The sequence below is a fragment of the Equus quagga genome, chromosome 14 (assembly GCF_021613505.1).
Source record: "Equus quagga isolate Etosha38 chromosome 14, UCLA_HA_Equagga_1.0, whole genome shotgun sequence".
Classification (NCBI taxonomy): domain Eukaryota; kingdom Metazoa; phylum Chordata; class Mammalia; order Perissodactyla; family Equidae; genus Equus; species Equus quagga.
In genome coordinates, this window is record NC_060280.1 from 11,037,075 (window position 1) to 11,061,943 (window position 24,869).

Sequence of the window (24,869 nt, forward strand, 5' to 3'; positions counted from 1 at the left end):
GATCATGCTGAGTGAGAAAGAGCCAATCCTGAAAGGTCATATGCTGCGTCATTCTATTTAGACAACATTGTTGAAATGATGAAATGATGCAAATGGAAGATATACTAATGGTTGCCAAGAGTTAAGGACGGTAGAAGGAGAAGGGTGGGTGTTACCGTAAGGCGTGGCATAGGGAAGATCTTTGCGGAGAGACACTAGATCTGTCTTGATTGTGGTCGTTACACAAATCCACACAAGTGGACACAGAACTATACTCACGCGTCCTCATTCCAATGTCAGTTTCCTGGTTTTGATACTGTTGTGTAATTACGGAAGATGGAACCATTGGAGAGAACTGGGTGAAAGGCACAAGGGATCTCTCTGTAGTGTTTTGCAACTTCCTGCAAATCTATAATAATTTAAAAATTAAAAAAATATTTTAAATGAGCTTGTTAAGAGTTTAGATCCGTGCCTAAGTGGCCACTTAATCAACATTAGCTCTCATTATTATTATCTCATTTCCATTGTTACTTCATACAAGTCATCTTATTCAATGCTCACGATAAGCTTGCGAGAAAAGTTTTTTTACCCCCATTTTACAGACTGAAATACTAAGATTCCGACATAGCAGTTAACTTGTCTAAGTTCACATATCCAGAAAGACCTAGGAACTGAAGCTCAAATCCACGGTCTTCTCACATATATGCAAGTACAAAGACCAGTAAGATAAAAATCTTTGCGTCATTGAGGGTAAGTAAGAGGGAAGGGCAATAAGGTAAGTAAGAGCTATAACAAACCCAAGCAGAATACCATAAATGCTGTATAAGTTCTATGGGAGGGCAGGAGAAGGAGGAGTAAAAAATTCCAACTGAAGAGATTTAGGAAGGCTTCCTGGAAGAGGCGACATTTGGGATTCTTTGAAGAACGAGTAGGAGGTCCATAGGTATGCATGGGGTAGTGGTGCAGGAAAGGGCATTCCAGGCAGAGGGAACTTGATTGTCAAGGGGTGGCAGAGCTTGGAGAGCAGTGACAAGCCCAGGGAGGCCAAAGCAGCTGCCAGAGTGCTGTAGTGACCAGAGGCAGATGCAGACACAAGGAAAAGCAGAGGCAGCCCCTGAGGAGAGGCTGGGGACCGGGCTTGTTCCCCCAGCCTTTGCTCACTGTGGCCTCCAAATTGGAGTCTGCCGTGGGAGCCGGAAGACCAGTGTCTAAACTGTTTGTGCAGTTAAAACCGCACAAGAAGGGCCAGCCTTCTGTTTATGCTGCAAAAGCCAGGCAGAGCCCGCGGGTTCTGGGGTCCCAGGAAGCAAGGAGCCCTTCCATCTCAGGACTCAAGACAGAGTTGTCCAGGGTCCTCCCGATGCCCAGCCCCAGCAGATCCTGAAGGCAAACCCCTGCCCTTTGTGGGCTTTGGAAGTTTATCTTCCAACCGTCAGTCACGAGCTGTATCACCTCGGTTCTCGTTATCTTCCCTCCCCGACGATAGCCTCTGTGTGGCCAGGAGCTAGGAGTCTCTGGCTCGTCGTTGACCCCAGCTTGGAGTGGGCACATAGAGCTGTCCATATTCAATTCCACTTGACTGATCCAATACCAATTCATCGGGCACCTGCTAAACGCAGTCCCTGTGCTAGGGACCAGAGGCGAAAGAACGAGATGCAGTTCCTTCATGGGAAGAGACAGCCACAGTGCACCCACCGGGCGATGGCGGTGCCGACTGTCTAGAGGCAAAGAGATGAGAAACTACCCTGGACTGTGACTGGTGGAGATGGTCACTTCTGCGCAACTTATCTTAAGAAATGTGGAGGTGAAGCCTCCTTCTCCATGGGAATGGGCGCCATTGATTGCGGTGTCCAGAAATTGCTAATGATGCTAAACAGAGACACAGGTGATGCTCCCACCACAGTAAATGCATGGCAGTGGTGACGGTGAGCTCTGTAACACTTTTTGCCAAGGTCATGAGCGAAAATTGGATGTAAGACAAGCACAATATAGAAATGTATTAAGGAATAATACGTTTTAGGTCATAAGCCAAAAAAGCAATGTATTTTCTGCAATTCAACTTCTACAGCCCTAAAGTGAATTATCTGAAAAGACTCTAGGGGAGAGACATCTTGTAGTACGTCATCAGTATGTCCTTATTCAAGTGGACATAAAAGAGGCTCAACTGAGAAAATTGTGACAAGGCTGACTGACAGGACAACTGTGGATTAAGCACGGGGTCTTCCAAAAGGCCTCTCTTGATGAGCAGTCTTGACTCAAGCTTTGGAGGAACGAAGGTGACTCTGATGGGCAGTGGAATGAATCACAACATGTACAATTCCTTAACTAAACGTTTACTGACTTAAAAAAACGTGGAGGTGGCATTTGATTATCTGTGGGTCTTTGCAGTCAGGATTGTGGCTCAAATAACCCCCTCATCTCTCCACGTCCACTTTGATTTGCCTCTACCAGGCTGTCCCCGGGGCCGGGCTCAGTAGATGCTTTGGAAAATGGATTTTGAGCTGTACAGGGCACCTTTTCGAGATGTACACTCAGGCTTCGGAAGGAAGAATTGGACTGAAGGGAGCAGCTGAGAGGGAACTCAGAGATGCCCCGGGACAATTGCTTTCCACCTGGGCTGGCTGGAGCCAGAGGGTTCCACAGACGTGCCCAGGTGGGTGGAGACTGCCCTGGGGAAGGTGGATGCTGAGGCCCAGGGCTCAGGGTCTCTTCCCGCTTCAACCAGAAGAGCTCACTGTGACCTTTCTTACACATCGAAGCTCCAAATACAGTGGAAGAAAGGTTCCATAATTTAAGGTTTAAAATCCACTAAGCTACTCCAACACCACCATCATCATCGTCATCATCATCATCTTTACAATAGCTGATTTTGAGTGTTTCACACGTGTGAGACACTGTTAAAAGCGTGTTACAGGCATTATCTCATTTAATCCTCATGGCAACTTTAAAAGGTGGGTATTATTATTATTCCACTACATAGGAGAAAACAGGCCCAGAGGATAAGTCATTGGACCAAAGCACACAAAGCGTAAGTGATGGAGCCCGGCTGAGGACTCACGCAGCCAGCACGTGAGCCCGCACAGCTGTCCACTACAGATTCTGAGGAAGGTAAGGCCCAGAGAGAGGCAAAGACTTGCCCCTTCCCTCCCTCCCTCTCCATCCTTCAGTGTACCTTCCAGGACAACTCACAAGTGGCTTTATGTAGACCGTCCCTTGGTTACCAAGCATCTGTGCTCCCCAGCCCAGAGCGGCTGAAGGAGATGGAACTGCGACGGCCGATCTGCTAGGGGGGCCCTGTCCTGAGTGGGGCTGGGGCTCTCTCTTGGCCTGTAGCCTCATTTCCCACCCTCTGCTCCAGAGGAAGGGGAGGACTTCCGGCATGGCATTCCAGACCCTTCACGGTCTGCACTTATCTGTCTGTGCAGCCTCACTTCCATTTTTTCCCCTCCATTGTCTCTTGCTATTGCAGATATGTATCCACCCTGTTCCTTTGCCATGCTGCTCCCTCTGCTGAGAATGCCCTTCTTGCCTTGCTAGTGTGGCATACTCTTCCTCAGATGTCCCCTCTCTAGGGCTCTGACCTCCCTCCCGAGGCAGAACCAACCACACTCTCGCCAGCACGCTCCCTGTCCCAGCACACACCGCCGGTGCTCTGACCAGTGATCCGCTCCACTTGCTTGACTCAAGGACATGCAGATGGTCCCATTTTTACTTCACTGAAACCAGGATGGTTCTTACAATCCATGCTTCTGATTAATGTAAGAGTATTTCTTGCTGCTGAATTGCTGTTATCAAATCAATAAACTGTTTTGTAATCGATGTTGTCTTAGGATCCAGGAAACACAAGACTTCTCTGTCTCCCTCCAGGCTGAGCTCACCTGGGCTGAGGGCCATGACCTGTATGTCTCTAGAACCCCCGTGGGCCAGCACAGGGTGGCACAGAGGAGAGGCCAGATGATGGCAAGTCACAGTGCTCATGGTTGCCCTTGGCGCCCCAGTCGCCATGAGAGGCCTGTGGGGCTCTGGGCTCCAGGGCATCCAACAGGCCAGGGTATCAAGCCTTGAGCCATTTGCCCACTGCCCAGTGAGTTCATGCAACTGCTTCACGGCACATGCCCTGCAGAGAAACATGGGCAAGAACGCAGACTTCATTTCCCTGGTGCTAGCTTTCTAGTGCTGCCATAACAAAGAACAACTGACTGGGTGGCATAAACAACAGAAATTTATTTTCTCACAGCTCTGGAGGCTGGAAGTCCGAGATGGAGGTGTCAGTAGGGTTAGTTTCTTCCGCGGCCTCTTTGCTTGGCTTGTCGATGGTCGTCTTCTCTCTGTGTCTTCACATGGTCTTCCCTCTGCGCATGTCTGTGTCCGCATCTCTTATAAGGACACCTGGCATGTAGGATTAGGGCCCACTCCAATGACCTCATTTTAACTTAATCACCTCTTTAAAGACCCTTTCTCCAAATACAGTCACATTCTGAGGTATTGGGAGTTAGGACTTGAACATACAAATTTGGGGGGGGACAAAATTTCGCCCAAGCTCTAAGCTTGGCCAAGCTCAGCAGGAAGCAATTCCAAACCACGCCACACTCCATGCCCTGCCTCCTCTTTTCTCTCACAGAAGTAGCCACAATAGCTGACCAGTCCCTAGGCCTTAGCTCTCTTGAATTTCCAAGAGAATTTTCCAGCATACCCTCTTCTGATTGGTCTACCCTTCGCTGTCCCCATCTATTTAGCTCCTGGCTCCAATTGCCTCCTTTCTAGACCTTCCAACCAAAATCTCCAGTGGCAGTTGCCCACCACTTCTCCTCTCAGAGCCTCACCCTCTTGTATAACATACGGGGATCTCAGACTTGACACGATCCCTCAAGAACATGGGACTTGGCTTACCGTTGTCCTTCCCTTGCCTAAGGCACACGTCCCTAATCCATCACAGCATGCTTTCCTGCAGAATCCAATGCCAGGCAGCCTCTGTCAAGTGGGCGGGCTTGTGAGCTGGGTCATATTCGCAGTTGTAGGCCTACACGTCCTCGAAGGGACCTTCTGGTCTGAAATCCTGTGGATCTTTGGGTACAACATCCATACACTAGGTTGTTTTGGGTAGTCCCAAATTTATATAATTTTTACTTTCTTTAATAGAAGTAATTTATAAATTGCATAAGTAACTAAATGTGTCTGGACTCTTTCGTGGGGAACATTTGACAAACCCTTGGAATCTGGGCCCAACAGGCGCACCCTCAATATGGCTTGGAGCAGATGACCAGGAATCTGGCTTATCTATTAGGTGGCCCAAGAGAGGAACAAAGCAATAGCACTGGTAGGATACTCATTCATTCATTCCTTTCACAAACCTTTTCTGAGCGTCTCCTTGCTGCTTGGCACTGCTCTAAGGGCTGGGGATTCACACGCAAAGATAATGATAGCCCTCGTGGTGGCCCAGGTGCTAGACCCAATGGCATCCTTTCTGTATTTAATCCATTATGGCCTCAGTCTTGGTACATTTCCCTTTCTGTAGGAAATATTACTAATTGTCCACTAAAATTCATGTTCTCCCTTCCATAGTATGTGGCTGTCCATGTGAAGGGGTTTTCCAGCAATGGCTACAATTCCCAGCCCTGCCCACATCTAGGTGTGGCCATGTGACCCCACTGGCCGAGTGTGAGAAGAGGTGAGAGTCACTTCTGGGCCGAGGCTTTTAAGAAGCAGGTGGGGCTTCTCTACATTCTTTTTCACCTTCCATTGGCTAGATGCAGGTTACTTCGAGGCTCTAGAGAGGAAGGTGAAGCCATAGGATGGAAGGAGCCTGGGTTCCTAACTCACTGGGTGGAAGAGGGCCACCCATGGACCAGAAATGTCAGCCTTGGACTATTATGGGGACCAGACATAAATTTTTATTGTGTTTGAGCCTTTATCCATTTGGGGATCTTTTTGTCAGCGAAGCTTACGTTACTCTAACTAACACAACATTTAAGTGAAGTCAGTCGCATTGCTACACTGGTCCAGACCCGTCTTTGTAGCTCCATTGCCGACTTCAAACTGCTCTTGGATGTGGGTACCCAAAGAAAATGTTCATCAGCCAGGAATTAGCCATACCTCTAAGCCAGATGCTTTTAACTCAGGTTATGAGGGGTACATAAAAACTCGGTGAAATAAGCTTTCAAAATTTGGGAGAAAACTGTAAAGCTTCTCTGAGAAATTCCCAGGCACCATATTTGTTTGCCTGGGAAATCAGTCTGGGTCCAGGACAACGTTTTAAGCAGCCAGAATCCCTTTGTCTGGGTTTCAGTACCTGCTAGCTGTGGCTCAGTGAGGGAGTAAGGACCACCTGGCAAAGAGAAATTAGCAAGTAACGGGAGCCCAGCCCCCAGGCTGGGTTAACAGCATGAGTCAGAGTGCTACAGAAATAAAGAAATCCCATTCATAAATTTTCCCTCGCCCCAGCTTAAGAGCTTTCAAAGTCATAAAGTCTATATAAAGCCAGAAGACCTGCAATTGTCCAATTAGAGGTTTTATCCAGGAAAACACACATTTTCAAAGTCACTGTTTAGTCCCCATGCCAGGAGTGTAGTTGGGCTAGCTTGGTGTGCCGGGCCTCTGGCTTTTCTAGAACTTTCCACTTCAGTGGGACAGGACAGAGGACTTCTCAGAGCCTCTCACCCCGCAAGGTGCAGTTCATGAGGGCCATAGAGACACGCAAGGCCAACCGTTACTGTGAGAACTCAGGAAAAGCTAGAATGTACTTAACCAGCTCATCTCGGAGGGGAGTCGCAACTGACATTTACTGAGTGCTTACTATTTACTATTCCTGAATGCCAGATCCTGTGCTAAATACAGAGCACACATAATTGCATTTAATCTTTATTGCTGCCCTACAGGAAAGGGTCTATTTCCTTCCATTTTCCAGATAGGAAAGTGAGGCTGGCAGAAGTCAACCAACATGCTCAAGGTTATATGGCTCAGTGAGTAGCAGGGTCAAGATTTGAACTCAATACTTCAACTTCTACATTCTGTTGCCACTCCTGGGCCCAGGGGCTCTCACTCTCTCCCTGCCCAGCCATGTCAGCTCTGTTGGGAAAGACATTCAGATGGAACCTAAGGGAGGGCATGTCATTTCCCAGTGGGGGCTAGATTGACCAGTGAGGGGAGGCAGGCCTGCAGAGAGCCCCAATATTTTCCAGGCACTGTGCTAGTGTTTTACTTAGATCATCATGCTACATCCTTATAACAGTCCTGCAAAATCAGTATTATTCTACCCAATTTAGAACTGAGGCTCAGAGAGGTGAAGAGCTTTCCTGAGGCCACGTGGCCGGGAAGCCGTGGAGAGCCTGCCTGAACAGAGTCCTCGCTCAGAAACACTCTGCTAGACGCTGAGCTCACCCACCTACGTGTTGTTTGGCTTTGATTCTTGGGAGGGAGTCCTTTTGTGTCAAATTCCAACTCTAGTTGTGCACAGTTAATTGATAGCGTCCCTGACAGTCCTGACACACTGAGGATGTTGTGGCTTCCACACCCACACTTACTTTTAGGCCACTTACCAGCTGAGTGATCTAGAGAGTGTCCCTAAGCCTCTCAGAGGGGACAACGTTTCTGCTCTCATGGGACTTTGCATCTGGACCAGGGGTTGGCAAACTCTTCCTGTAAAGAGCCAGAGCATGAATATTTTAGGCTTTGGGGTCCATCCAATCTCTGAAACTACTCAACTCTGCCATTGCAGTGTGAAAGCAGCCACAGATGATACGCACATGAACGGAGAGGGCCAGGTTTGATCCCTGGGCCTAAGTATGCAGCCCTGTGATCCAGAGGGTTGAGATCTTCCACCAGGAAGTGTTCAATTCCCATTGTGTAAGGGCTATAAAGGAGAGGTGTCACGGGGCTCTGAGAGTTTATTCCCCCAGGAACTGGTCTCAGCAAAGATGGCAGATTGGACAAGGTACTCCCATGAGTCAGGGCAGAGCTAGGACTGGGGGTCAGGCCTCCTGCCTCCCCCAGCACACACTGTCTCCCTGGCCATCTGGGAATCTTCTCCGGAAGTTGAGGCGGGTCCTGTGCAACCCTACTAGAGGCGCAGTGACAACGGGAGGCACTCAGAGAGCCCAGGGTCTCTGCAAAGGCCTGGCTTAACCTCTGACTGGGCCAGAGGCTTCCTGGAGCAGAGTGCTGGCTCCTGCCTCTCCAGCGGGGCCCGGCTCTCACGACACCTTTTGGAAAGCCCCTCCAGCAGCTGCAGCAGCACGTGCCGCGTTAATTGACTCAAACCCCAGCTTGTAAAAGCCAAGCTTGCAGGCAGAGGCAGAGGCGCACGGCGCAGGAGACGGCAGGAGCTGCTCTTTTCTTCTCTTGCAGCCACAAAAGGAAATGTTGGCGAGGCCTTGGGAGAAGGGGTGGTTGGTGGGGAGGGGACGCTGCTGGATTTAATAGCAGGAATACGAGTCGTTTGTCTTATTGTAAAATAGATGTGTGTTTGGACGCGGAAAACGCTCTGGATCCTTTTTTTCCTCCCCTTGCAGGCATGAAAAGCCTGAGCAGAACAAAATGCTGCTGATTTCGAGGCTATTTTGGGCGGCTGTTGCTGATTGTCTGCTTCCGAGGCCCTCGGCACACGCTACCTTCTCAAAGAACGGTTTTAACAGATTGAAGTGGGGAATGAATGAACATCTTGCCGCTGCTGCCACCACCACTGCCATCAGAGCAGAAAGCAGTCCCCAAAGGCCGAGCCGGGCCCGAGCCGCTAGCTTCTTCCCTCTCCCCGGATGCCCACCCCCGCCACGAGTCCTGCCCCGCGGTGCTTGCTGGCGCCTGTGCTAGGCTGCCCACCCCGTGCCAGGAAGCTATTTACCAAAGGAAATAACTCTGATAAGGGGATAAAAATAGCCAGCAATGACGGAAAACATTTTGTTGAGACATCTGTTGACAAGAGGGGAAATAGAGCTGTGAAAAAGATAGGTGGTGAAGGGCACAGAGGGAGCAGGGGGCCGACTGTGACAGTCCAGGGCTTCCAGCAGTAGCTGGGACAGAGCCCAGAGGCCAAGATGGCCACAAGGATGGCTGGCTCCAAATGGCCAATCTCCCCTGTGGGTCTGCAGCCCCAGTCCTGTGCTATCGCATGTGGCCTCAAGGCAGTGCTGGAGCGCGAGCCGGCAAGCTCCTCCACGTAGGAGGGATCCGAGGTCGGGCGTCTGAAAGCAGCCCCATGAGGGAAACAAGGGGAGGGCGGGCAGAGGCTAACTAAGAGCTGGCTTTTGGAGGTCAAGTTCCAGCTCTGACACTTGGAACACAGTGACCTTGAACAAGCGACTTAACCTCTGCGAGCATCCATTTCTTTATGTGATAACTGAAGATAGTGTGAGCCCCACGTCACAGGGCTGTGGGTGACAACACCTGCCTGCTAGTCCCGAAGGCGGCATCATGCAGGTCACTAGGGCTTTTACAAACAGTGACTGAGGGCACTCTCTGTGTCGGGCACTGTCCTGGGAACCCAGATACCTGGATGAGGAAGATGAAGCCCTGCTCTAAGATGCTTTAACTCCCTAGGGAACGCAGCAGAGATGGGAGAGCCCCTCTTAAAAATACAGAGCCAGCACTGCTCGCCCTGAAACAGCTGAATTGAGTGGCCCCAGACACTTTTCCTGGGCCACAGAGACATTCCTCCAACTCTGTGTGCCTACCCTGTGCTACACACCGAAGAGGGAATGGTAGAAAGCTTCAGTCTGCCCTTTTGAAACACACAGCCTGGTGGAGAAGACAGGCCGGTAAACAGATACACGTCATCCAGCACAAAAAGGACCACAGCAGAGTTAGGTTTAAGAGGGAACCATGAACGCTGCCGTGGGAGCAGCAGGGAAGGGCTCAAGGAGGAGGTGACATGAGCTGAGTCTTGAAGGATGTGCAGGAGCTGGCCAAGCAGTGAAGAGAGGAAGGCATTGCCACAAGAAGGAATAAACAGCAGGGTGTTTGTGAGGAAAATGTCCATAGTTGGGAATGGCTGGTGTGCTACACACACGGACTGGCGATATTCAACACATTTAGTAATTGGTCTGGTAAGGGACCCGACATTCAACAGATGTTGGCCACAGCTCTGGATAACAGGGTCCTAGAGCCCCTCCCTGTGGCAGGACCTTCCCTGTTGGTTGCTGGACTGTTGGGAGGTCTAGGGAGTCATGACAAGGCTGGATGGTTGGAGGTTCTTAGGTGGGGGCCACAGAGAGAGCTCAGCGTGGTGGGTATTCACCAACTGGGTTAGAGGTATGGTTATACCAGTGTGTACCAGCTAATGTCTGCCCCAAATAGAGGTAGGAGTGGAGGGAGAGGAACCCTGGGCATGGGAGATAATGGGGTATCCCAGTGGGCAGAGATCGCGGACCACTATCGTGACATTTGCCAAAACACCTCCATTTGTAATCCGTTTATACATGGATCTCCCATTCAAGATTTCATCTGGAGGAAGTATTCTGATGTTAAAAGGGTGATTCCTGCAACCTAGGCTCTGTTCTTTGCTGAGCGTGTTGGACACCTGAATTCTGCCCTCCTTGGCCTTCGCATTTGCCCCCAAACTGTGGAAGGTGTGTGTTCAAAGGTTCTGAAAGCCATCCTTTCTTCCCATGGTGACCATCCCAGCTGAGGCCTCACCATCTCTTCTCCGGACGAGCACAGTTATCTCCTCACAAAGAGCCTTCCTCCTTCCCGTCCTGCCTCCTTCAGTCCATTCGCCAAGTGACAGGCAGAGTGATCTTTCAAAAATTCACATCTGATCATGCCACTGCCCGCCAAGAGTTCCCCCTGGTTTTCAGGAGAAAATGCAACTTTCTTAGTGTGACATCCAAGGTCCTTTGTGACCAGCTGTCTCTGTAAAGTCTACCCCACGTGAACTGTGCCTGCCCCATAGAGGCAGGACAGACCCATCAAGGCAAGACTTGTGTCCGAGTCAATCTGAAGAGGGGCTGGGTGTTCTTATGGGCTGAATTATGTCCCCTCAAAATTCATACACTGAACTCCTAACTCTCGGCATGTGACTGTATTTGGAGATAGAGTCTTTACAGAGATAATTAAGTTAAAATGAGGACTTTCGGTTGGGCCCTACGCCAATCTGACGGATGTCCCTATAAGAAGAGGAAATTAGGACACACGGACAGACCCCAGGGGCACCAGGTGAAGAGGCAGTAAGATGGCGGCCATCTGCAAGCCAAGGACCAAGGCCTCAGAGGAAACCAACACTGCCAGCACCTTCATCCTGCACTCCAGCCTCCAGAACTGTGAGAGAATCCATTTCTGTTGTTTCAGCCTCCCAGTCTCTGGGGTTTGTTATGGCAGCCCCAGCAGACTCATACAGGTGACAGGAGAAGCCGACAGTAAGAGCAGTCAGCTGGTCCCTTTGTCAGGCTGCTTTGGCCTGATGCCACTAAGAATTTGCATTTTACAGTCTCTGTGCTCGACTGCATGCTAAGCCAGTAGACTTACGGTCATATTTGGCTCTCCACATGGCTGTTCTATGGGACATGAATTCAACAAGGAAACCACGTGAGCTTTGCAGACCCTGCAGCAGTTATATTTCCCCTGTGTGACAGACACAGGGATGCAAGGCTCACCTGCTCCTTCAGAAAAGGACCTGGCGCCCAGCTGCAAGGAGTGTGGTAGGCCTTCAGGAAGGCTTTTCTCAGGGCGCCCCAGCCAATGCCTGAGCAAGGCAGTGGAACAAGGACCCAGACATCTTTGTCCCACACAGGACCCTCTGATGGCAGTCCCTGCTCGGGCCCTTGCTCTTTCCTGGGCTGGCAGAGGCTTTATCCATTCTGCATCACAATCTGATGGCTCCCTCTGCACAAACTCACTTTCTGCCCTTTTCTTTGCAAGGTGTTACTCCCTGGGAATCCACTGACCCTCTCGTCTCATCTCGACCTGGAGGATCCAGCCTGCAGCACGCTGTAAATCAATGCCTTTGTGACCGGAGGATCAACTGGTCTCCAGGAGGCGGTTGGTGTGAGTCAGCTTCTGAGCCCCACAAACCGAGGGGCTGGCCTTGGGCTGCTGTAATCATGACACGGGGTCTGCTCTGGGGGGCCTTACGGCAGGCAGCCAGGCGGGCATCTCCTGGGGACTCCGGAATCTCAGACCCTATTTCTTTCCTTCAAATGCAGCAACTGCCACAGCTCTTAGCTGATCCTCTGCAATCTTTTCCCTCCTCTGAGGGTTGAGGTCTTGCAGTGACCAGAGGAGCCTCCTGAGAACAGGGACAGACCTGCTCCTACGAGTCCCCTCAGTGTCTGGTCCAGGTTGGGCCCATTGGAGGACTTGATAAAGAAATGATAGGAGCGCCCAGCGGACGAGCCATGAGCCGTCTACACTTGGCCGTCTCCAAGAGCAACAGGTGTGCCCCCCTGAGGCCTCTGATAGGGCCGTGGGAACCACAACACAGATCAGGAGTTCACCCCCAGGCCCACTGCAGCCCAGCTCTGTGCTCTTGGCTGTAGGATATACTGTTCCTGCCTCATTTTTTGTTGTTGTTGTTTTACCTGTAAAATGGAAATAAGAACAATCTGATGCTCATCTGATGGGTCATCATTAGGATAAATGAGACAATATTTGTTTTATCACATAAGTTTGGTTCTTGCATTATCAATATGAGGAGTGTCAATTACAGCCAGGCATGTAGTAGGTTCTCAATAAAAGCTAGTCCTTCCCCTCTCCTCTCTTTCTTTGAGATTTCCAGGCACTAGAGTGCGCAAGTCTTTACAACAAGCTAAATATATGCAAGTTAATCCTATTCACGTATTTGTATAAATTAATAAGCAGTAATTATGCATTGCAGCAATTTCTAAATAATATCCCAAAATAGCTACCTCAATAAACCAACATGTTAAGAATGGTTAATTCTGGGTAGTAGAATTACGGATGATTTGTATTTTCTCCCCCAATTTTCTACAATTAGTATGCATTATTTTTGAAATAGGGAAAAAAGCCACCACGAGTAAGGAGAAAGCTGCGCTCTGATACCCAGTCTGCTCACTGGCCTCGGCTTCTGCTGGCGGTCTCCGTGACTCCACAGACTTGGTGAGTCTGCAAAAGCCTGACGTAGCTTCAAAAGAGAGGATTCCGCAGAATGTGGGAAGGCCGCCCAGGCTCTGGCCAGGTGGGTCTGATCCTTTTCCTCTTTGCTCTGTGAGGCAGGAGCGGAAAGGAGTGTGTCGACTTGGGGGTGTGTAGATGGAGGGGAATCCACTCCACAAACCACCGTGTGCACAGGGCACGGACGCAGACCCAGACTTGAGCGCTCGCTCTGCCGCGTGCTGGATGTGAGGTCTTGGCCAGTTGTTTCACTCCGCCGAGCCTCAGTGTCCTCAGTCTATGTGTCTTAGTTGTCTCTTCCTCTGAGAAGCCTTTCTGGACCACCCCAGCCTCAATGGGGCACCCCTCATTAGAGTCTGCACCCCACTGGGCTCAGCCCTCTGTGTTACACTGGTCTCCTCATGGCCTGTCCCCTGGACGAGGCCAGGAGCAACTTAAGAGCAGGAACAGGTCTTGCCCACAGCTGTTTCCCCTTAGCCTCCCGCAGAGCTGGAAGAGAGTGGACCCTCCGCAAACATTTGCTTAGTGGACGACTGAATGAAGGATATGCAAGCCTGTGCTGGGCCCTGGGGCTGCAAAGATGCACGACCTGGACCCCATCCTCAAGAAGCTCACGCTGTGCTTGGAAGCCAGTCTCCTCAGCACCACGTACACTATGACCAGTGCCTGAAAAAGCTTAAGAGAAACCAGGAGGATGAGGAAGGAGAGGAGAATTCCCCCAGGGGGTGTCTGAGGAGGCCTTGTCGAGGAGGCAGAATTTGAGCAGAGCCCGTAAGGAGGAAAGGAACCTCCCCTGTGGGGACAGAGGGCGAGGCAGGCAAAGACATGGGGTTAGGCAGGAGCGAATGCAGGAGACAGGAGTTGAGAGCAAGGCAGGGCCCAGCGTGGAGCACCTGAGATGGGAGACCGGCGGGTCTGCTTGGCATTCTGGCTACAGCAGGGAGACCAGACAGGTCTGGGCGCAAGGCTGGTGGGCTCTGACTCGCCTCTCACTGGACTGGCAGGACCAAGCATCTCCCACCTGTGCTCGATGCCAGCCTAGCCTAGCGTTCTTTTGCCGGCCAATCAGGAGTGCTCAGAAATGGACCAGTTTGGAATGAACCACTGCCAAATCTAGTCTTCAGCAAACAAGCCCTCTAATTTAAACCAGCATCTGTGAGAAGGGCCGGCTTTGGCATGCACCCTGAGGAACGTGGACACGATTAACCTCTGCCACTTGCAGCAAATTAACAGCAGAAAGGACATCCTGGGAGCACCCAGGATCTTAAGTGCAGCCAACCCTTGAAGATGAAGCCAGCTTGCCTTGCCCGGGCTGGAGGAGCAGAGCTCTGGCTGCATTTGGAGATCCACTGTTCACACTAAAAAGTGCAGGGGCTCTACTTAAGCTTCATCCCACCTCAGGGCCTTTGCACGTGATTTCCTGCAGCCTGAAACCCCTTCTCCCGATGCTGAGCATGGTTGACCTATCCTGATCTTTCACATCTTAGTTCAAATATTGCTTTCTTAGTGATGGTCTTCTTGGCTCCCCATTTAAAGTAGCTTCACAACCTCCCTCCATCACCTCCCATTATATGAATCTGTTTTCTCTTTTCATTGTGCTTATTTTATATTCTCGTGTACTTGCTTTTTTCTTTCTCCCCACTCAACTCCAACTAGACTTAAGCTCCCTGACAGCAGGGATCTTGTCTTGCTCACAGCTGTATTCACAGTGCCTGACTCTTAGTAGGTACTCACTGAAAATGAATTGGATAGGAAGAAGGAAGGAAGGAGGGAAGGGGAACAGGGGAGAGGAGGATGAAAGGGAGACAAGGATGGAAGGGAGGGAGGGACTTCTAACACAATAGTTCCCAAACGCCCGCCCCAGTCCCAGCCCCAGCCCCAGCCCTCCTGCCCTGGGAGGAAGGCTCATTAACTATGAGCCCATAGACACCCTCCAGGGCAGGGCCGGGAGCGCTGCATCCCCAGGGACCACAGGGGCCTGGAACTTGATGCTGACGGGAGGGAAGGGGAAGACGGAGGGGACTAAGCTTATTCAGCCCTACTGTGTGCCAGGCCTGTGTCGACGGAATGAAACTTCTCATTTGACAGATGAGGAGACCGTAGCTCAGAATGAATAAACGTGAAATAGCTCACATTTATTTTGCACCTGGGTGAGCACGTTGCCTCTCTGGTCTCATGGACCATACCCAACAAGTTTGGAAGGCACGCACCGATCAATGCTGAGGTTCTGCAAGCAGGGGCCTCGGTAAACTTACTCAGTTTCACACAACTAGTTCGTGGCAGAGCCAGGAGCAGAACTCCAGTCTTTGTAACTCTTGTCTAGTATCTTCCTTTGACAGAAAACCCCCTTCACCTTCTGATGCTGGCTGTCTTGGCCCCGCCCTGCACCCGCTCTCCCCGGGAGGGGGGTGGGGAGCTCTGTTCCAGCCCGTGGCTCTCAGCAGACTGTTCCAACAACCCCTAGTGCATCCACAGGCTGCTCCTGGAGCTGTTAATTAGCCTGCCACCTCCGAGCGCTGAAAGCTGCTGGGCCGCCTGACTCAGTGCTCATGCCAAGAGCCGCCTACACACACAGGCAGGTGAGGGGGGACGGGCCTTCTGGCCCTGTGGAGCATCCAGCTCAGAAACCACCCAGGGGGCCTGCTCCACAGGCGGGGGGCAAGGGAGGGCGAAGCCGTCGCTTTCTGTTCAGCAGGGAGGGCATGGTCTCAGGCTCTGTCACCCATAAACTGTGTGGCAGGTTAAGTGTTTTAATCTCTCTGAGCCCCAACGTTCTTATCCGCAAGGGCATCGTGAAGATAAAATGATAAACGTCAAGCAGTGCCCAAGGCGGGCCCAGAAAAGACCGGTTTTCTCTGCTGAGCACACCTGTATCAGGTGAGTTCTAAATTCAGAACCCGCTTCCCACCTGTATACTCACATGTACAACAAATATTCTTGGGGCTCGCGCTCTGTGCCTGGCGTGCTCTGGGCATCGGAGAAAAAGCAATGAACAAAATGGTCAAAATCCCCAACCCCAAAGCCCTTCCCTTCCAGAAGGGGACAGTCAACAACGTGAGGGAATAAATGACTAGGTGTATCTGGTCATGTGCTAAGAAGGGAGAAGTAAAGAGGAGAGGGTGGATAGGAAGGGGAGGGAGCAGGGGGCGCTGGACTGTGGGAGAGGGGCCCAGGGTCGGGCTCCCTGAGAAGGTGACTTCTGGGAAGGGAAGGGAAGGAAGTGATGGAGGCAGCCCTGTGGATGTCTGGAGCCCGGATGACCTCAGGCGGAGCAAACAGCAAACACTTGCCCAGAAAGCAGGGCAGTGCCTCCCGAGCTCACACGCTGAGGCAGAGACCTCACTAGATTTCAAAGACCAAACTTTTCCCAAACAAGAAGTCAACAAGGAAATTAGATTTTGTAAAAATGCAATTTGTGGCCAGTGTTTCAAAGGAACGCTGTTGTCCACCGTTGGTTTGGTGGTTTGCTGTTTCTGGGAAGTTCTCCTTGGCAAGCTTCAGCATGTTAAGCTAGCTTCCCCCAGGTGATTATACTAATTAATATCAGCAATAGGAATTATAATATAATCACTGTCATTTATTAAGCCCCTACCATGTGCCAGACACAGTTCTGGAAGCTTTGATGTACACCATTACTATTCCCACTTTGTCATATCTTTTGTCAAAGATATAAAATCTTAAAAAAAAAAAAAAAAGGTTGCAGATGAACGACTACATCAAAGGGATGACCCAAAATTGGGATCTTTGCAGAGACAAAAGATTAAACAGCAGCTCTGCAGTGTTCACTTAGGGACAGCAGCGTGGCCCGGGAGGGGGGAGAGCAGGACAGCTCGGACAGCCCAGGGCAATCCCTTCTTGAGAATAACAACAATCACCTCCAGGTTTGGGGGTCGTTAGCGTGGGGGTCAGCGCGTCAGTGCCAGAGCCAGGGCCTCTGCATTTGGGCCCAGCTCTTCCACTTACGAGCTCTGCCAGTTTGGTTAAAACGCTTAATCTCTCTGTGCCTCAGTTTCCTCATCTTTGGGGAAAGCCGATTTGGGGAAAGTGGGAAGAGGACACATTAATAATCAGTGATAACAAAGGCACCATTTACTGACAGCCTTCTCTGCACTGTATGTTTTGTTAAATGAAGGTAAACTTCACATAACATAAAACTAACCATTTTAAAGTGTGCAATTCAGTGACATTAGTACATTCACAATATTGTGCAACCGTCTCTTCTATCCAGTTCCGAGACAGTTTTGTCATCCCAAAAGGAAACCTCATACCCATTAAGGAGTCACTCCCCATTCTCCCCTCCTCCAACTTCTAGCAACCACTAATCCACTTCCTGTCTCCCACGGATTCGTCTATTCTGGATATTTCATATAAATGGAATCATACAATATGTGACCCCTTGTGTCTGGCTTCTTTCATTTAGCATGATTTCAAGGTTCATCCGTGTTGTAGCGTGTACCAGTACTCCATTCTTTTTTATGGCTGAATAATATTCCATCATAGGGATATAACACATCTTGCTTATCTACTCACTGGTTGATGGATATGGGGTTGTTGGTGCCTTTTGACTATTGTAAATAGCGATGCTATGAACATCTATGTACAAGCGTTCTTTCGAACACTTGTTTTCAGCTCTTTTTGGCATGAAATTGCTGGATGGTATGGTAATTCTCTGATCAGCTTTTTGAGAAACTGTCAAACTGTTTTCCATGGCAGTGCACAATTTTATGTTCCCCCTCCCCCAGCAATATATGAGGGTTCCAATTTCTTCACATCCTCAATAACACTTGTTATTTTCCATTTTTAAAATACAGCCATGCCAGTGTGTGTGAATGGTATCTTATTGTGGTTTTGATTTGCATTTCCCTAATGACTAATGATGCTGAGTATCTTTTCATGTGCTTCTTGATGATTTCTATATCTTCTTTGGAGAAATGTCTATTCAAGTCCTTTGCCCACTTTTTAATTGGGTTATTTATCTTCCGACTGTTGAGCTCTTGATGTATTCTGCTGAGGCTCTTTATATATTCTTGCATATTAGACCTTTGTCAGATATAAGATTTGCAAACATTTCCTCCCATTCGGTAGGTTATCCTTTGATGTACAAAAGTCTTCAACTTTGATAAAGACCAATTTATCTATTTTTTCTTTATTGCTTATGCTTTTGGCCTCATGTCTAATGATCCATTGCCAAATCCAATGTGGTGGAAATTTACCCCTGGGTTTTATCCTAAGAGCTTTGTGCTAAATGTTTTACATTTAATCTCCCTGACCCCTCTGAGGTAGACACCATCGTCACCATCCTCATCCCCATCTTAGAAATGAGGAAATTGGGATAGGATGTTAGGTCACCTGCCCAAGGACACACAGCCAGGGCAGAGCAGAGGTAAGGTTTGAACCCGTGTCTTCAACCATGGAGCCCAGGATCCATCTCATTCAGCCTCTACAGATCCAGAATCCTGTTGCCCATTATCCCCCATCTTCAACAATACAGATGTTTCACAAACAAAATGCCGGCCCACAAGCTGAAAGGGAAGCAACAAAGGGATGCAGATATCTACATGCTATCTACCAGGAATCATTCCACAGCCTGGGAGGAAGGCTTAGGTGAGAGCAGCCGCCAGGCTGAATCCAAGGGGAAAGGCATCTTGACGTCTCACAGTTTGGCTCTGAGTAGATCTTGTTGCTGTGTTTTGAATTTTCCTTCCCCATAAAGCAGCACATCTGGCATAGCGGGTCAACTTCTTTGAGCCATTTCATTTGATAACTCCTTTTCCTGGGGCGGTGAGGGGCGATTCTCTCTCCCTAGGAAGCATGGCATTGCAATTGGTGCCTGATGACCTAGCTCGTTCCCCAGAGAAGGGAGGAGATGAGGCTGTGTGCGTCCTAGGGTAAGGCAAGCCTGGCTCCTTGCTTCAAGTTCGCAACAAACGGTTGTTCACTGAGGCCTATCCTGTGCCAAGCTCTGTGCTGTGGGGCCCCCGAAATAAGTGCGTCCCTGGCTACAGGCCCGTGGAGGAGACGGAGAAACAGCTGCCTCCGTGTGATGCAGAGGGGCCCCAGGAGAGATGCAGATGGATAGTCGGAATTGGATGTGACAATATCCACTGATTCACCTAAAAAATGTTTATGGGCTTTTCCTATGTGCCCAACACTCCTTTAGATCCTGGGGATAAGCAGGGAACAGACAGGGTCCTTGCCGTCATGGAGCTTCCATCCTAGTGGGCAAGACAGACGACAGACAAGGAGTCAAAGGAGAGGTTTATTTGGCGTGGGAAGGGATCTGAAGCGGGAGCACCTGAGTGGGGCCCTGCAAAACGGGCAAGATGTGGACGCGTGGAAAAGGAATCGTCCAATTCTTAGAGGACAGTGCCTGTCCTACAACTTTAACTCACTTCTGATGCCAGCTACCTGGAGGCAGCAGCAGAGATCACATCAGAGAGCATCGGATCCCACAGGGTAAGGTCTCCATCCCATAAGACAGCCCCCGCTGCAGACGCCAATCGCAAGTCCAGGTTGTCACCTGTGCTTCTGCCCTCCTGCCCGTAAATTGGAGGCTCCCACAACCCCCTCTTCAGGTTTGATTAATTTGCTAGAGCAGCTCACAGAACTCCAAGAAACATTGACTTGTATTTGCCAGTTTATTATAAGGGATATTATACAGGAGACACATGAACAGCCAGATGAAGAGGCATTTAGGGCAAGGTCTGAATTGGACGATTCCTTTTCCACGCGTCCACATCTTGCCCGTTTTGCAGGGCCCCACTCAGGTGCTCCCGCTTCAGATCCCTTCCCACGCCAAGTTCCCGAGCACAGGAGCTTCTGTCCCCATGGGACTGGGGTGCACCACCTTCCAGGCACGTGGACACATTCAACAACCCAGAAGCTCATCAAATCTTGTCGTTCACGAGTTTTCATGGAGCTCAGTCTGCAGCCTCCACTTCCCCTCGTCAGAGATCAGGGAGAGGAGCTGAAAGTCCCAACCCGGTAACGACAAGGTCTTTCTGCTGACCAGCCCCATTCTGAGGCCATCTAGGGACCCCGCTATAAGTCACCTCACTACCATAAACTCAGGTGTGGTCAAAAGGGTCTCTACGAATAACAAAAGACACTTCAGTCACTCAGGAAATTCCAAGGGTTTTAGGAGCTTTGTGCCAGGAAGCAGGGAGCAGGAGCAAATCTCTTTCTTCTTATCCCACAGAAGGGGAGAGCATTCCAGGCTAAGAGAAATGCCTGAGCAGGGCAGGGAGGTACCACAGCTCCTGGGCATCTTGCAGGTGTATTTGCTTATTTTCATTTATTAGTCAAGAGGTTTTTCTTTGATTATGAATACTTCACTCTTATAAATTTTAAAAGCACCAAAAAAAGAAGAAAAGTCACCCAGAATTCCATTACCCAGGGAGAACCATTACTTTCACGACCATGTAGAAGTTGAAACCCTGGGACTTCTCTGAGTCGCAGAGCCCAGGGCCGCCTGACTCAGCATCCGCATAGCGTGTGTCAGGTGCACCGGGGCCTTGCTGTCCCCCAGCACGGCCTGTCGAATAGAAGACACACAGGGCACCCCAGGCAGAGCGTCTGAAATGCAAGTTAATGACTTGCTCCACTGCAATTCTCCTAATCAGATGCACTTAGACAGGAATTGAAGAGGGACCTCTCCTGTGCATTCCCGGGGTGTGGCTGGGGTGGGGAGGCCATGTCACAGGGGGAGGCTGATTGCCACGGCACAGACTGGGGTTCTGAGACATGGCTCTGCCCCAGGTACCCCTGACCTTCTCTGCTCCTCTGTTCGCTCATCAGGTGACACAGGAACAGGGGCCAGGCCCAGTGGGGAGGTGCTTTCCTAAGGAGCAAATGAGATCAAGGATGAGAAGTGCTTAGCAGGATCTGACATACAGTGTTCAGTAAAAGTTCCTGTTATGCTCTGGACTCCCGAGTCAGCGGGCTATCGCCACTTTGAAGATCCACTCTGCAACCCGGGTACCCAGGAGCCACAAACACAGTCTAGAACTCGGTCCTGGACGCACCCACGCCTCCATCCCACTCGGCCTGCTCCGGATTCTCCTCCAGTCCCCTCTCTGCCTTCCCGCCCACTCCACGGCCCCATGGCCCATGTCCTGAGCTTCTCTTGGGGTTCACTGGAGCACATTTCTACCAACACGCTCCGTACAGGGTGTCCTTGGCTGAGCCCAGAGACCTCTGAGCCCCAAAGGCAGACCTGGTGGCATCCTGGGCTTCAGAGAAGTGATGCTCAAAGGAAGAACGTGGCTGTGATGTGTGCTGAAGCGTGAAGGAGGGCATGCCAGGCCCAGGGAATACAGAGGCCCGTGGGCACAGGCACTCACTTATTCCCTCACTGACTCACTCATACCTTCATCCACCCAGCGTTTGCTGAGTACCTGCTACAAGTCGGGCTGCATCAGCTGCCGGGGAATTTCATCAGAAGATGAAATAAGAAGTCACACTGCAGTGTGGTCAGGGTCAGGATGGGGGTGCAGGGAGCCCTTAACCAGGCAGGAGGCGGGGGGCAGGCTGGCTGTGTGTGTGGGCGAGGGGGCATCAGTCATGGGAGACTCCTCGAAGAGGAGGCCTTTAAGCTGAGCATGACTGTGAGTGGGTCCCCCAAGCTCACAGGGGGCCACACAACCACAGAGTAGTGAGGAAGCCCATGAAGGGGGCAGGCAGAAAGCCAGAACTTGCTAGCTGCCTGACCTTGGGCAAGTTATTCAACCTCTCAGAGAGGTGCTGGTGAGAAAAGAGAGGAAGGAAGGGATGTGAGAACATTCTAGAAATAAGTCTGGAAGGTGACTTCAGGGAACCTGATCCCTTGGTCCAAAACCACGCGGAAAGCCCCTGCTTTGGTCTCTGGTGGGTGAGGCATCCCCACGATCATCACCATCTAGGACCCCCGATGCCTCCCCTCCTCAGCCCCGGCCTCCAGGCCTCGCCCTGGTGCTCACTCGCAGGCCTTTCTTCCTTTGGCTGAAAGAAGTTCAGAGTTAAAAGTGAAAAGAACCAGTGGTGCCTGGCCATCCTGTCTGCAGCGATGGCCAGAAGTTCAAGAGAGGAGAGAAAGAAGCATCTACGAAGCTGTCAGCAGGGAAACTCTGGACCATGACGGAGACAGAAATATTTACTCTGCAGGGATAAATATTACGGAAACGACCTTCCGTCGTCCAGTCTCTGGTCTGATGTAGATGTCCCTCGCCAGGATGGTGTTCTCACTGCCTGCAACAATGACAGCCACAGGCAGTGTAGACCCCTTTCTGTAAAACACGTAAAGATGGCCTGTGATCCTGGACATTCTCACAGACAAGGGTGCAAATGCGTGGATTTGAGTTAGAGCCACCTGGAGTTGCTCCCAGAACCTTCCTGTGCTATTTGGGTGACCATGGACCAGTTCCTACACCTCTCCAGGCTCCGTTTCCCTGGATCCTAGCTGTAGACGGAGCCTATACAATATCTTCACGATGGATGTGAGGATGCAGCGAGCCCGGGATAACATCTGGTGCTCAATAAATGTGGTTCTCTTCCTCCTGCTCCTTGTCCTCTCAACCATATGAACTTCCCACTTGGCCAGCAGCTCTGAAATACCTGAGTCCCCAAGCAGTACCACTTGTCACAAGCTGCCTGGGCTCCCTGTCTCTCAGGCACACGAGCAGCTGCCAAAATGACAGGAAGAATCTCATCACTGAGTTCGCAGAACTCCTCGAGTTTATGAGTAAACTTCAGGCTGACGGTGGAATTCAGACTGACCCCCTTTTGATTTAGAGTGAGCTTCACGGCCCATTTTCCTGCCTGTAACAACTGTCAATTAAAAGGATCCCCTTGATTGGCCTTTAGGTGGGGATGCAGCCTGGTGACCTGCAGGATATCTCGAAGTAGCATCCACGGACCACCTCCATCAGAATTCACCAGTGTCAACCGGAGCAAGCCCAGCACTCCAGGAGGAGAAACACGAAGTCACAAGTTCTCTTCCTCCAGCTGCCATTAGACATCAGGCCGCACCTGGTGTTTTGTCAGTAGACGGAGAGACAGCCGGGAGGAAAACCAAAATGTCTTCACGGTGTTGTGTATACTGCACGACAGCAGCTTTGAAAAGCCCATCTCGCTGGGTACACATGAGGGCGTCTGGGTTTGCACACAGACACGGTTTATTTGAATGGTGTGTTCAGAGGAGAGAGTAGACAGAGGCAGTGATTTTACTGGCATTAACTTCTGTGCGAAAAAGGAGGGTTGTCAATTTATCACCGTAGGAAAATAAATCTGGTTTGAGCCTCTGCCAGAGAGCCACGTGAGGGAGGACAAGGGAGCAGGCCTTGCTGGGGACGAGGGCTGCCCCTCTGCATGCTGTTCTGACTCGGGTCTTCCAGGAGCAGAGCTGAGCAAGGAACCGGTGCTTTCAAGCCTGGGAATCACAAGCAAATCTAAAAGTGGACTATGTTTAAGCCACTATTGCAGCTCTCACCAGAGCCTCTTGGATGAAGGGGGAAGAGGGGACTTTAATTGTGGGACAATTTGAAAGATGGGGGAAATAGGAGAGAATCTATTGAAGGATTTTGAGTCATTGTGGAGTCAAGGGAAAGGCATGGGCTTTAGGCCCAGACACCGGGGTTTACAGATTTGGTTGTTGTAGGATTGAGCACACGTGAGGGGACCGCCATCAAGCCCGCAATGTACTAGGCTCTCAGTTGGTGGTACGTGGCATTATTATCTTTGCTCACTAGCTGTGTAGCTCTGGGCAGATCACCTGACCTCTCTGAGCCTCAGGTTCCATCTGTGTAGAATGCTCATGAGGTGCAGAATAGCACACAACAGGTGCTCAAGCAATGGGGTTGGCTTTCCCATCTCTTGATTCATAGGGAATGACAGCCAGGGCATTGCCTCCGCTCGGGATCAGAGGGCAGGTCTGTGCATGCCCCTCACCCCACCCCTCAGCCCCCATCCGAGGTGAAGAACGTGTGCTCAGTCTGGTGAGCACCCCACCCCCAGGTCTGCTCCTTCAGATAGAAAAAGAGCACAAGGCCTGGATCTCAGCTCTGCCCAGTCTCCTGAGAGCGGTGCAGCCGCCAGCACAGCGCAGAGGGCCTGCCAGGGCCAGATGGGTGGCGAGAATCAAAGCAACGCTAATGAGGCCCTTTCTGAGGCCCCAGGGGAGAGAGCAGCAGCAAGCCAGCTCAGGTTCTCACTTTTCGAGCAACGAAGAGGAAAAGCGGCACCCTGTCTTGTGAACATCCCAGATATTCCTCTCCAGGGTGGGAGGAAGATTCCAGAACAGACGCTGATCCTAGCCTCAACCCATTCGCTGCAGAGAGAACCCTCCCTCAAGGATCACAGCGGGGATGTGCTCCGAAAGGTGTACGATGCCTCCCCCTGCAGGTGGCTATTGTCACTGCACCCACCAAGACCCTTGCCCCGAGCTGGGAGCCAGATTTCTTACACCCACACCACCCTGTGGGAAGGGTGGGGCAGTGGGCAGGACTGGCTCCTGGGGCCCCAGGGCTGCCATGCAGGTTACATGTGGACAGCTGACAACAGGGACTGCTAATATTTAAGAAGCGCTTGCAAGGTGCCGAGCCGTTTACCGACCTTACTCCCTTCACACTCTCCCTGCAAGGTCCTTCCTGTTATCGTTGTCCCCCTGTTACCTGAGGAACCCAAAGCGCAGGTGTGCTGAGGAGAATCATTTGGTAACTGGCAGAGCTGGGTTTGAACCCAGGGCAGCCCGACTGCAGGGCCTGTGACTTTAGGGTACGTGGGTCTCACCTGGTGTGCATGTTGAAATGCAAGTTCCAGGGCCTCGTCCCCGCAGATCTGGATTCAGTGGGTCTTGG

The 24,869-nt window shown here is 50.8% G+C and overlaps 1 non-coding gene across 1 annotated transcript; it reads left to right on the forward strand.

Annotated features, from left to right (window-relative positions):
- The first annotated feature begins 1,787 nt into the window (after positions 1–1,787).
- On the forward strand, positions 1,788–1,922 carry LOC124225936 (small nucleolar RNA SNORA1). Its single transcript, XR_006885151.1, has one exon. It is a non-coding gene; the product is annotated as a small nucleolar RNA SNORA1 (small nucleolar RNA).
- Positions 1,923–24,869: the final 22,947 nt, after the last annotated feature.